This window comes from Giraffa tippelskirchi, chromosome 4 (assembly GCF_054371585.1).
Source record: "Giraffa tippelskirchi isolate mGirTip1 chromosome 4, T2T-mGirTip1v1.2.pri, whole genome shotgun sequence".
Taxonomy (NCBI): domain Eukaryota; kingdom Metazoa; phylum Chordata; class Mammalia; order Artiodactyla; family Giraffidae; genus Giraffa; species Giraffa tippelskirchi.
In genome coordinates, this window is record NC_137278.1 from 114,192,722 (window position 1) to 114,205,653 (window position 12,932).

Here is a 12,932-nt window from a genome sequence, read left to right on the forward strand (position 1 = left end):
AAGTCTTACATTGCCTTGTGCTTTGTAGTGGTAAAAGCTTTATTTGCATTTGCTTTCTCATTTTATCCTTAAATCTGTCAATACAGATATTTTCCCCCTTTTATAGTGGATTTCCCAAATATTTTAAATGAACCAGACAAAATGGCATTCATCTATTGTGGACTTAAGTCCTTAATGTTTTTACTTAACAGCCTTGTATAATTAAAATCAGTCACTGGACTCAAGCATACCTGTGCTTGAATTCTGGTTGTGAAATATTTTAGCTGCATGATGTTATCTAACTTTTCTATGTAAAAGGGAAGTTGGCAAGATTAGTTGACATTGTTGATAAGATTATTTGTGTTGTCTAGCTCAAGGTCTGAAATATAGAAAGCCCTCAAGATGCCCCCCCTCTACAATCCCTCTTTCAAGTTCTCTCTCCTTCTTTTCCTTCCTTAAAGACATGTCCATGGGTTTAAGAAAAAGAAAGCTGAAAAAATAAGCATTTTCTACTTCATGGAAAACATGGCAAGTGTCTAAGTTTTCCTGAGTTTACCCTAAGAATAGATTTGAATTATTGAAAATTCATTATGCTGAACCTGTGGCCTAGTTGGGCTTCCCTGGTGACTCAGATGGTAAAGGATCTACCTGCAATGCAGAAGACCTATGTTTAATCCCCAGGTTGGCAGAATCCCCTGGAGAAGGGAATGGCTACCCACTCCAGTATTCTTGCCTGGAGAATCCCTGGGCTACAGTCCATGGGGTCACAAAGAGTCAGACACGACTGAACGATTTTCACTTTCAAGTTTCATCAAACTGAGGGAAATATTATGAAAATCTTGGTCAAGTATCAGATTTGTAGGAAAATAAAACCAAAAGACAAAAATAATTTACAGGTGTTTTAGTTATCTATTACTATGTAACAAAAGCAAAAGTGAAAGTGAAATTGTTAGTCAATCGTGTCCAACTCTTTGCAGTGCCATGGACTGTAGCCCACTAGGGTCCTCTGTCTATGGAATTCTCCAGGCAAGAATACTGGAATGGGTAGCCATTCCCTTCTGCAGGGGATCTTCCTGGCTCAGGGATCAAATCCCGGTCTCCTGCATTGCAGGCAGGTTCTCTACCAATTCAGCCACCAGGGAAGTCCACTGTGTAACAAAATACCCTCCAAATCATCAGCTTACTTTGACAAACATGTATTACCTCAGCACAATTTAAGAGGGTCAGGAATTCAAGCAGGGCTTGGCTGTGTGGTTTTGGCTCGAAATCTCTTAGGGCATTGCAGTCAAATAAACCAAAGCTGCTGTCCTCTTAAGGGTCGGAAAATCCATTTCCAAATTCATTCATGTAATTTCTGATGGAAGTTTTAATTCTTTACCACCTGGGCCTCTCCGTAGAGGCCTCTCCTGCTTACACAGCATTATGACTTTCCCCAAAGCAAGTGGCATTTGAGAGAGAGATTGAGAGAAAGGTCCTAGGACGGAAGCTCCTGTCTTTTACACCTAACCTAGTGAAATACCATCACCTCTGCTAATTACTATTGATCACAGAGACAACCCTGGTACAATTCATAAAGGTATGAAAACAAAAAGGCAGGAATCATTAGGAACCATCTAGGAGGCTGGCTACCAAACTGCCATGATCCACCATGTAAGCTGAGCCCTACTTGTCCCAGTAGCCCAGACAATGTGTACTGAGCAAGCAGGAAATTTTAGAGGCGTAGGTTTTATTCTAACCTGAGTATAATGCAAAACCAGCAGAGAAATCTGAAAGCCTCACTGTTGCAAAGTTGCGAGAGTAAAATAGCACAAAATGTCACTTTAGCACTATGCCTCTCACACTGTTACCAAGTAAGTAAATATTTAAGCAAACTTTTTATACTGTCTCATATCCATTTAAGTCTAGATACTCTTGAGGGTTCTCCAGTTTAGTCATATTTATCCTCTGGAAGAAACATCCTTTCTCTCTCTGCCCTTTAAATGTCTGAGCTACAGAATCCATCTCCATTGTACAGAAAGATTTCCAAACAACCATATAATTTTCATTTCAATAATATAACTTAATTAGACTCTAGTTGATATTTTTAATGATGTTATATTTATATTCTGACTCAAATAATTCAGAGTAATGAGCACAGAGTAGTTTTCACATAGTAGGCATTATAAATATTTATTAATTAAAGAGACCTTTCTACTGCCTTTTTATACAAAGTAACAAAAGAAAATATGGTGATATGTCAGATTTTTTGCTAATATTGCAAAGGAAAGTGGACCTTCTTAAAAGAACTATAAATCAATAAATATCAATATGTAAATGTTAAAAAGCACATGTACAGGACACAAATATTGCTATCAAATTAAAAACTTTATTTCCAAATACCTATAATTTGAAAAAGTGGAAGTTTTTTTGTATCTTTTAAAAAGGTCAGCATTCATGAAAATAGTAACACAAACCTCTTTCCTTTATTACATAGCATATGTATCTAGTTTCAATGAATTTTATATCAGGACTCATAAGCTGAAATTACGGTAATTTAAAACCACTTCAAAGATGTTATGAACTGCCTCTTTTTCAGGCCTATCTCATAGATATTTCTATAGTATAATTTATAATTCATGATTCTGGAAAAAAAATGAGAAAGTGACTGAGATATCATTTTAAGGCAATTTTAAACAAGTGACAACTTGTTCAAAGATGTGATTGAGGAATTTAAATATTCATAAATAATCTTTAGAATTTATTATTTTAAGTTATAATAACCTATACTTTAATAATAGTCTGAGCTATTCAAACTATGAATAAAAGGCTAAGAAGGTGACTAACAGATTCTTAGGACTATTACTTCATAATCTTATTGCATTAAAAATGTAGACCTGGATGAAGGTTTAAGAGAAATGTCGGTAGATGATGATTAAATAATGCTCTTCTAACTACTGAATATTTATGTTAAAAAGTAAAGCATTTTCTTTAGAAAATAATTTTAGGGACAGTTTAAGTGTGTAAAAAAATGAATCAGAAACATCACTAGAGTCAGGAGACCAGAAGGGGGAGCTCTCACATCCTTGACAATAGCCAAGCCCAACAGGAAGAAAAATGACACTCTTCTTTCTTGGCAAGGTCTCAACCAATGAAAAGCCATGGACTCTGTTTGTTACAACCATCCCAACTTCCTTTCCCCCTCTATGAAGTATTCTCCTCCCCTTGCCACAGGGTTACTGCACACAGCTGGCCATGGTTGTATACCCTAAATTGCAATTTTCTGCTGATCCCAAATAAATCCATCTTTGCTGGGGAAATATCTGGCAATCTATTTTAGGTCAATTATAACCAGAATAATTAAGTTTCTCAAATTAACATGATAAACAAACAAGCAAACAAAAAGCCCAATTTCTTACAATTTATTCATTCATTTACTCTGCTTTCACCCAATTTATTCATTTTCATAGCCATTATCACCACCTAACCTATTATATGGCTTCCCAGGTGACTCAGCAATCAAAAATCTGCCTTCCAAACAGGAGATGTGGATTTGATCCTTGGGTCAGGAAGTTCCCCTGGAAAAGGAAATGGCAATCTGCTGCAGTATTCTTGCCCAGGAAATCTTATGGACAGAGGAGCCTGGCAAGCTACAGTCCATGGGGTGGCAAAGAGTCAGACACAACTCTGCAACTACACAGCAGTAGCAGCAACCTGTTATATATTTATTGTTTTATTGGTGTGTTGGTGTGTTTTATTGATGTGTTGTGTATATCCACCCACTAGAATATGAACTCGATGAGAAGAGGACTCTCTCTGTAACATAAACAGTTCTAAACTCAGATCATAGAAGAGTCCCAGGTTTGTATTAGGTACTTCATAAATATTTACTGAGCGCATAAATAAATGATGATCGTGTGCCATGCACTGAACCAGGTGCCAAAGATGCAGTAATAAATGATATAGATATGATCCATATAAATGATATAGATATGATCCCTATCATGAAAGCGCTTAATTTTACTGAAGGTAGAGACAAGTATACAATTATAGGAACCAATATCACAAATACAGTGGGAGAGAAAAACAAAACAGCAGAATGAACTCTGAAACTGGGAGAAGGCTTTCTAAAACCAAAACTCAGATCTAAAAATGTTTGGAGATTATCCAAGTGTTTTAAAGGCCATAAAAGAGAGAAAACTATTCAACATGGGCAAACTGTGTGAACAATGACCCAGAAAGGAAAGAAGGAGTGACCTGAAAGAAATTCCATACAATTCTATTGTAGAGTTTAAATTAAAGGTAACAGGTATCAGTTAAGATGCTTTCAGCACCAAGCAACAGAAAAATCACCTCTAAATCCTCAGTTCGGTGGCAATCAATTAAACTACGATTCACTTTATTCTTTCCTTTTCTTAGATCTGATACCACTGATTCACTCTTGGTAACCTAACACCTGCAGTGATAGTCCTAAAGTGACTAGCGGCAGCTCTCCACATCTACTTTTGCTTCCTCTTTACACTCAGAATTGAAAAAAGGTGGGGGAGGGAAGGCAAAGTGACTACTGTTTACAGAAAAATCCTGAGATTCACTTTTGTTGGGTCAATTTAGATCACATGGAAGCTAGCTATTAGCATGGACTGTTTTGTCTTACCCAGGTCTCCTGCTCAATGCTTGGACCATGGATGGAATCAGTATCCCTAAACTCATAGTGAGCCAATAGAAACCAAGGATTCTTGGAAATGGTGAAAGGAAAATTGAATGCATGGTTTGTTGTATTTACCATGTAACATTAGATTGTATCATAAAAGCAACTAAGAGACATTGAATTGAGCAAAGGAAGAAGTCACTCAGATTTTCATGTTAAAAATATCACTCAGTGTGAAGAACAGAGTGAACACAATCAAGACTAGAAACAAGGAGGCCAGTTAGCAGGTTGTTGTAAAGTGTTATTTGTAGGGATTGCTGTTGCTGTTCAGCTGCCAAGTCATGTCCGATTCTTTGCAGCTCCATGTAGTGCAGCATGCCAGGCCTCCCTGTCCCTCACCATCTCCTGAAGTTTGCCCAAGTTCATGTCTTTTGCATTAGTGATGCCTTCCAGCCGTCTCATTCTCTGACACCCTCTTCTCCTTCTGCCCTCAATCATTCTCACATCAGGGACTTTTCCAATGAGCCATCTGTTTGCATCAGATGACCAAAATACTGGAGCTTCAGCTTCAGCATCAGCCCTTCCAATGAGTATTCAGGGTTGATTTCCTTAAGATTGACTGGTTTGATCTCCTTGCTGTCCAAGGGACTCTCAGTCTCTATCAGAAGGGATAGGCTGACAATAAAATATTCAAGATATATTCAACAGTTAGAATAAGCAGACATTGAAGAAGATTTGGATTTAAGAAATGAAGGAAATAGAACAGTCAAGGATGAGCCATGTGTTGGTCAAGGGAACATGTATGATGGTACCATGGAAACCAAGGATGAAAAACAACTTGTGATAGGAAATGATTGGTTGATTTTTGGATATGAGCTTGACGGGTCTACAGCCTTGAAGTTGTTTGAGTGCCCAGGGCCTTGCCATTTCAGGAGATGTTAAATATGTTATATAATTCTATAACAGAAGTAAAACTATAAAATTAGATATAACATTTATTAATTATTAGCACAGAACCTATTTTCTTTTTGTGTTAAAGTTCTCGCTACATAATTGCTTAATTTTTTATGCTATTTGCCAAAGCCAATGGTTAGGAAATAAAATTAAGAGACTAGAAGCATACAACAAGTCATTTGTGTTTCCTCTAACAACAAACATGAATGCCTATCAAATACCACCTGCTCCAATGGTGTGGAAATCAAATAGAATATGAATTAGAAATATCCTAATTCAGTGCACAGAGGAGCAAGCACTGAATTAGGTAATATCACAGTCAAGTAGGCTTCCCAGGTGATGCTAGTAGTAAAGAACCCGCCTGCCAATGCAGGAGACGTAAGAGACATGAGTTCAATCCCTGGGTGGGGAAGATCCCCTGGAGAAGGGAATGGCAACCCACTCCAGTATTCTTGCCTGGAGAGTCTCATGGACTGAGGAGCTTGGTGGGCTAGAGTCCATACGGTGCCAAAGAGTTGGATGTGACTGAAGCGACTTAGCACGCTTGCACACGCGCACACATACACACAAGGTCAAGTAGCAACATACACGAAGAGTAAAGACATATACAAAAGTAAAGCAAGATTTTTTAAAGTTAAGATGAAAAAAAACATTATTATCAAAACACAGATGCCCTAGATGCTTGTAAAAGTTGGGGGACAGGCATCTTTGTATGGGATAATATCTACCTGAAACATCCCTTGGAGGAAGAGGACTAGGCAGTAAGATTAGCAGCTGCAGCATGGAACTGATTCAGCAGCAGATGTGAAGCAAAGCTCCTCATTCCAAAATTTGCTAGAGGGATGTAACCTCATTAGGGAGGAAGCTGAATCTAGGTTATACAATAATGAAGTAGACAAAAGGCAGAGCTAAACAGAACTTCATAATAAACCGATGAGAATTTCAGGGAGAAAGAACAGAAAAGAAAAAAGAAATAAGGAGGATCAGGGTGAGAAATAGGATAAAGAAAAGAAGATGAGGAAGGAAGAGAGTGAGACAGGGCATTGGTGAGGGGAATGGTGCAGAGAGGGGAGGGCAGAGGAGAGAGAGAGAGAGAATTAAACTGCAATGAAGTAACCAGAGAAGAGCTTTCTTATGGGTAAAGGCAATGTTTTAGAAATTATAAGCTATTTTCATTGAGTAGTATTGAATTTAATATTTCCAGCAAAGTCTGATACACTGAAATGTTGACACGTGGTAATATTGAGAATACTAACAGGAACAATAACAGGAAATGTGGTCATCCTAACAATGACCCCTTCTATCAGTTCTTGGATAGATGATCTCTGTCTCCTAAAGAGGAAGGATAGACAGGTGTGTTTTGGGTTCCATATGCCATGGCAGTTTCCCTTGAGATTAGATTTAGGTTTTATTCTAAATGAATTCAAAGTGAAATTATATTTACATAACATTATTCATTCATGTATTCAAAAATACAATCGAGCAAACTGAATGACTGCATATAGCATAAATAGTGCTTTGACAAAGAAGGTACAGTGTAGAGCTAAGAGTGACTTTGCTACAAATACACAAATTAGTAGCTGAATTAATTATGTAATGGCATGTGAGCCTAAATGAGGTAAGTCTAACATGGTTGTTAGAGTAGAATTTTGTTGTTGTTCAGTCTCTCAGAACTGTGTCCAACTCTTTGCGACCCCATGGACTGCAGCACACCGGGCTTCCCTGTCCTTCATTATCTGCCAGAGTTTGCTCAAACTCATCTTCATTGAGTCAATGATGCCATCCAACCATCTCATCCTCTGTCACTCCCTTCTCCTCCTGCCCTCAATCTTTCCTAGCTTTGGGGTCTTTTCCAATGAGTTGGCTTTTCGCATCAGGTGGCCAAAGTATTGGAGCTTCAGGTTCAGCATCAGTCCTTCCAATGAATATTCAGGGTTGATTTCCTTTAGAATTGGCTAGTTTGATCTCCTTGCTGTCCAAGGAACTCTCAAGAATACTGGAGTAGGTAGCGACTCCATTTTCCAGGGGAATCTTCCTGATGCAGGGATCAAATTTGTGTCTCTTGCATTGCAGGCAGATTCTTTACTGTTTGAGCCACCAGGGAAGCCCCTATAGTAGAATAAATCTGTACAAAGTATACAAAGTTTTAAGGACTATTTTTTCAACATCCATCAATAATTATTATTTTTAGGGATGTAGGACCAAGGTCCTAAACCTAACTCTGATGCTATGTGTGTGATTTTGACCAAAGCGCAGGGTATATTCAGAGTTCAGTTTCCTCATTTTATCTTGAAAGCATTGATTTGATTATTCTGCAAGTTCTTTCACAGCCAAAACAGACTACAGTTCTGATGCCAGTTAGTCTCACCTTTTTCTAAGGTGTGGCATTTCTACTATGGTTGTTTTCTTAAAATGTTTCTACTGTCATCTTTTAAAATAAGACAAAATTAAATATAAGATGTGCCAATCCATGAATGCACCTTCTGCTTTTTTTTTTGTTTTTTTGAAGCTAGGCAACTTTTTTTCAGAAAAAAAAAAAAAAGGATAGTCCCAATATGACTTCTACTGAAAACAATTATCTCTTCTGGTCAGTGTCATTTGCTATCATCATTCTTATTCATGGGATTTCTATCTCAAATATGACTACTCTGTTAGAAAAGTGAAAAAATACAATTCTCTTTATTTGCCCTGACAGATCCCCATGTGATAAAGCTTCATTATAAAATCACTTTTAGGAAATTTATTAGGTGACTTATTCAAAAATAGATAGTGTATAACTATCAGGAATAAGAGCTGATTTTAGCATGATGCAAAACATAATGCTCTTTCACTGTCCAGGAGGCTCATAAGTAAGATTTGAGCATCCAAATCATAGAAGATATTTCACACACACACAAAAAAACAGTAGAAGAGTGTAGAAAGAATGATAGAGTCTACTCTTGTTGAATCATAACACATATAAATGAAACAAGAGAGTTGTTGTGGGTATCAGGTAAGATAGTGTTTGCAGAACATTTGGCACATGTAATTAATTAGTAAATTATTTCACTGTATCCTCTCCATGGAGCAAATATCCCAGTTTTACAGATGAGGAAACTAAGGCTCATATCATTAGGCTAGTGAATGGCGGAGCTGATACTCAGACCCATTAACAGACTCCAGAGGTGATAGACTTAACTCATGTACCATAACACCTTCCAAACATACTATTACCATGTTCACAACTTCGAGCACATGGAAACAAAGAGTTTTATTAACAGCTTCCTATTGGATGAGACGTTGAGAAAACAGTAGAGCTGTTGAAGATATATATTGCTGAGTAGCTGGAGTAAACTAATTTTATCACTTCAGTGAATGTGGTTATCTACTGGTTATTTGCGTTTATACTCAGACAGCAAAGTTCTTTACAACAGATGATGAAGCTTAAGGGTTCAGGCCTTATTCTAGCATGGAATGTCAGCACTGGAATGACCAAACCAGATGAGGAATTTGACATCAGTGGAGTGGGGTAAACCTATTACAGGCAGCAGTTGGAAGCACAGTAGGGCTGGTATAGTATTCAGAGTAACAGTTAGGTGGCGATTCGGGAAGGTAATACCTACATAAAAGGTAATAACAGATGTTATCAAGTATAGAAACAGATGTAGGAATTCCAGTGTCAGGAAAAATGAAACTGTAATATGAGTTAAAATATAACAAGTACAGTGAAACTGTACAAGTACATCCTAATACTGTATGTGAGATCCAAAACACATAACCTTTATAATGTGAAGTTACACTATTTGAAGTTAATGAAATGACTGGCCTAAGGCTGCTGCAGAGGATGGGAAGTGATCACCAATCACATTTTATCCAAAATTGCATTGTTGCAGGATGCATTAATCTCAGTATTTCACTGTGCCTACTACACACCAGAAAAACTAAATACTTTACTTGTACTATTTCATTTAATCAACAACAAGTCTGTAGCTAATATTACCTACTCCTTCACACAGGTGAGAAAACTGAAATGGTTAGTAGCTTTCCCAAGATCAATCAACCAGTAAAGGGCAGGGCTATAATTAAAACTTGTGCTGCCCAGCCCAAGAGCCCACACTTAAAACTACCAGGCAAGCCTGCCTCTGCAAAGTCAAGTATCAGCTAGCTAACATCAGAGACTCTGGCAGAGGGTAACAAGTGTCATGTCACAAGGTTGCAATCTGAAGGGTGGGATCAGAGCTCCAGTCATTTTGACACATTAGAAGTGAAGCAGTGAGAATAGTATCTGACATGTTAGACATACTCAATGAGTGTTATCTATGAACATAATAAGAATCACTGTTGCTGTTGTAAAAAGGAGAAGAAAAGATGGGAATTGTCATAGGCTGAATTACAGCCACCTCCAAATGTGTTGAAATCATAACCCCCAGGACCTCAAAGTGTGACTTCATTTGGAGATAAGGTCTTTAAATAGGTAACTGAGTTAAAATGAAGTCGTTCAGTTCAGTTCAGTTCAGTTGCAAAGAGTCGGCACGACTGAGTTTCAAGTCAGCTTCACTATAATACATTCATCTTCTACTGTGAGAACACCAAATTGTAACTAGCTGCTGAACAACCATCAACAGGACGATGTTCAGTTCAGTCCAGTTCAGTTGCTCAGTTGTGCCCAACTCTTTGACACCCCATGGACTGCAGCACGCCAGGCTTCCTGTCCATCACCAGCTCCCAGAGCATGCTCAAACTCATGTCCATCATGTCTGTGATGCCATCCAACCATCTCAGCCTCTATCATCCCCTTCTCCTCCAGCCTTCAATCTTTCCCAGCGTCAGGGTCTTTTCCAATGAGTCGGTTCTTCGCATCAGGTGGCCAAAGTATTGTAGTTTCAACATCAGTCCTTCCAATGAATATTCAGGGATAATTTCCTTTAGGATTGACTGATTTGATCTTCTTGCAGTCCAAGGGTCTGTCAAGAGTCTTCTCCAGCACTGCAGTTAAAAAGCATCAATTCTTCATCGCTCAGCTTTCTTTATTATAAAGTAAAGATGTTACTTAATTATGGCTCTTCACATCAGGTGGCCAAAGTATTGGAGCTTCAGCTTTAGCATCAGTCCTTCCAATGAATATTCAGGACTTATTTCCTTTAGGATTGACTTGTTTGAAGTCATTAGGGTGATCTCTAATCCAATATCACTGGTTTCATTATAAGAGGAGAAAATTGCAGCCCCGGAATTTTGAGAAAAAAATTGTCTGTTGTTTAGGCCACCCAGTCTGTGGTGCTTTGTTATGGTGATCCCAGCAAATTAATATAGGTACCCAAAAGTGGGAGACGCAACATAACCAGAAAATATAAGATCTGTGTTAAATTCAATATGAAAGCTGTTGTGTTCAGTCATTAAGCGTATCTGACTCTTTTCGACCACATAGACTGTAGCACAACAGGCTCCCCTGTCCTTCACCATTTCCCAGAGTTTACTCAAATTCATGTCCATTGAGTTAGTGATGCTATCTAATGTTATGAAAGAAATTGGTACAAAACTGTGGTAGGGACCCACATAAGAGAGGTGAACGTCAGACAAGAGCTCAGATGTAGGCTCTGAGGCAAAGCTTGTAGCATGACTAATAGCAAAAGTAGTTAATTGCCAAGCTGCTGTTTTAAAGTTTCTTGAATATTCCCTGCTAAGAATGTTGAAGGAGCTTGAGGATGGGGCAATCTTAATTCTGATTTTTTCCAAATTAACATCAAACCTATGTTTCCAGTATGTGTTAAGCCTAAACTAGATTACTACAGCTGCATATTGTCTGTTATCTTGCTTATTTCAGTGATGAATAGCCTAAAGTAACGGGGATATATTTTTCTAAAAATAAGATCTTGAAATCTGTAAGATATATAGGGAACAAATACCTGCTTAGAACTTCCTTTTTATCTACTAACCTGCTTTAAATAGACATTAATTTCTGCTATTCACTTAGATGTTATTACTTTTTGGTAACTATCTACAGTATATTTTTAATGTTAGGCATGTCTAGATGTGGGTAATATGCATTGGGCTGAATTGATGAAATTATTCCAGAAGAATGGTATCAACAATAGTAGTTTTCTTTTCCTGTTAGATCCCACGGGTACACACACATACTGCATTTAACAGCATTTAAAAAGCAAGATCATTGCTTTGCATTCTTCATTAATAATTCATATTGCATGCACACAATACCAAAATAGCTTAAATGAGCACAAGTGAACTAAAAGTAAATTAGTGATGTTATAACCAGTTACAATTGCAAGAAAGAATAAAAAGCATACAGTGGGGAGCAATTGGCATTTGAAAATATTTTGAATGTTGTGGCTTTTCATTATCAAAATTCAATTGCAACAAGAAAATTGGCTAAATGTCACCCTCCTCCTAACTTTTGGAACATATTCCACCTTTACAGATGATTCTGTGTGTGGTATGTTGATATATTTCACAGGTCTGATGGTGAGACTCAATAGAAACAAGTGACATTTCCCAGAAAGTGCTCTCCATCCCAGATTAATGAAACCTAAGTAATGATCGTAGTGCCAATCAGAAGCATACAGGTCATTGCCTCTGTTTTAAGATTTCTAAGTAAGAAAATATTTAGGGAATTATTTTAAGCTATATTCAAACAGTGATTTTAAATTCATAAATGGACAATTGCTATGCTTATTAGTCATCAACCGTCAAGGAACAATAGCTGTTGTCCAGCTATGCATTCTTCATGGTGCAACTCATCTATTTATTTTCCACATTTCCTTAGGAAAGTAAATAAACTCTCTAATATCAACTATGTGTTGTCAATTAGCATGATGCTAATGTTCAGGTTGAATCTCTGTGATAAAGAAAATCATGATATGCTCTGGGGAGGGCAGTTGCACCATTATTGAAGTTTACCCCATATTCATGGGTATCTGGGAATTCATGGGTATGTGGGACGACAGGAAAAGAGCAGCTTCCTCAATTTCTGTCAGATCATCCTAACAGCTGCTATCCTAATGCAGCCCAATGTAAGGTGAGAAACGTTTTGAGATACCAGTTGTGTGCTATTATATACTAATGATGTTTTAAATACAAAATCACTTAACATGATTTTTTAATTTAAAGGTGTACATATTTTGATTATTTTAACCTTAAGTTCAAATAAAATCACATAGATTTCCTTTTATTCTCCTCCAGAATATGCCAAACCTCTGCAGAGATATTTCTAGCTTTTTAGCTACAAAGGAATTATACATTTTTCTCAGACAGTGGCTGTTATTTTAAGATAAAATACACCAGAGAGTGAGGGTTTTGTGTATGTACAAAAGAATTATCTTAGCCCTCAAAGACATTCCAAGGAAAGGTATGATATGAACAACTCTCAGCTTACTCTTTTGTT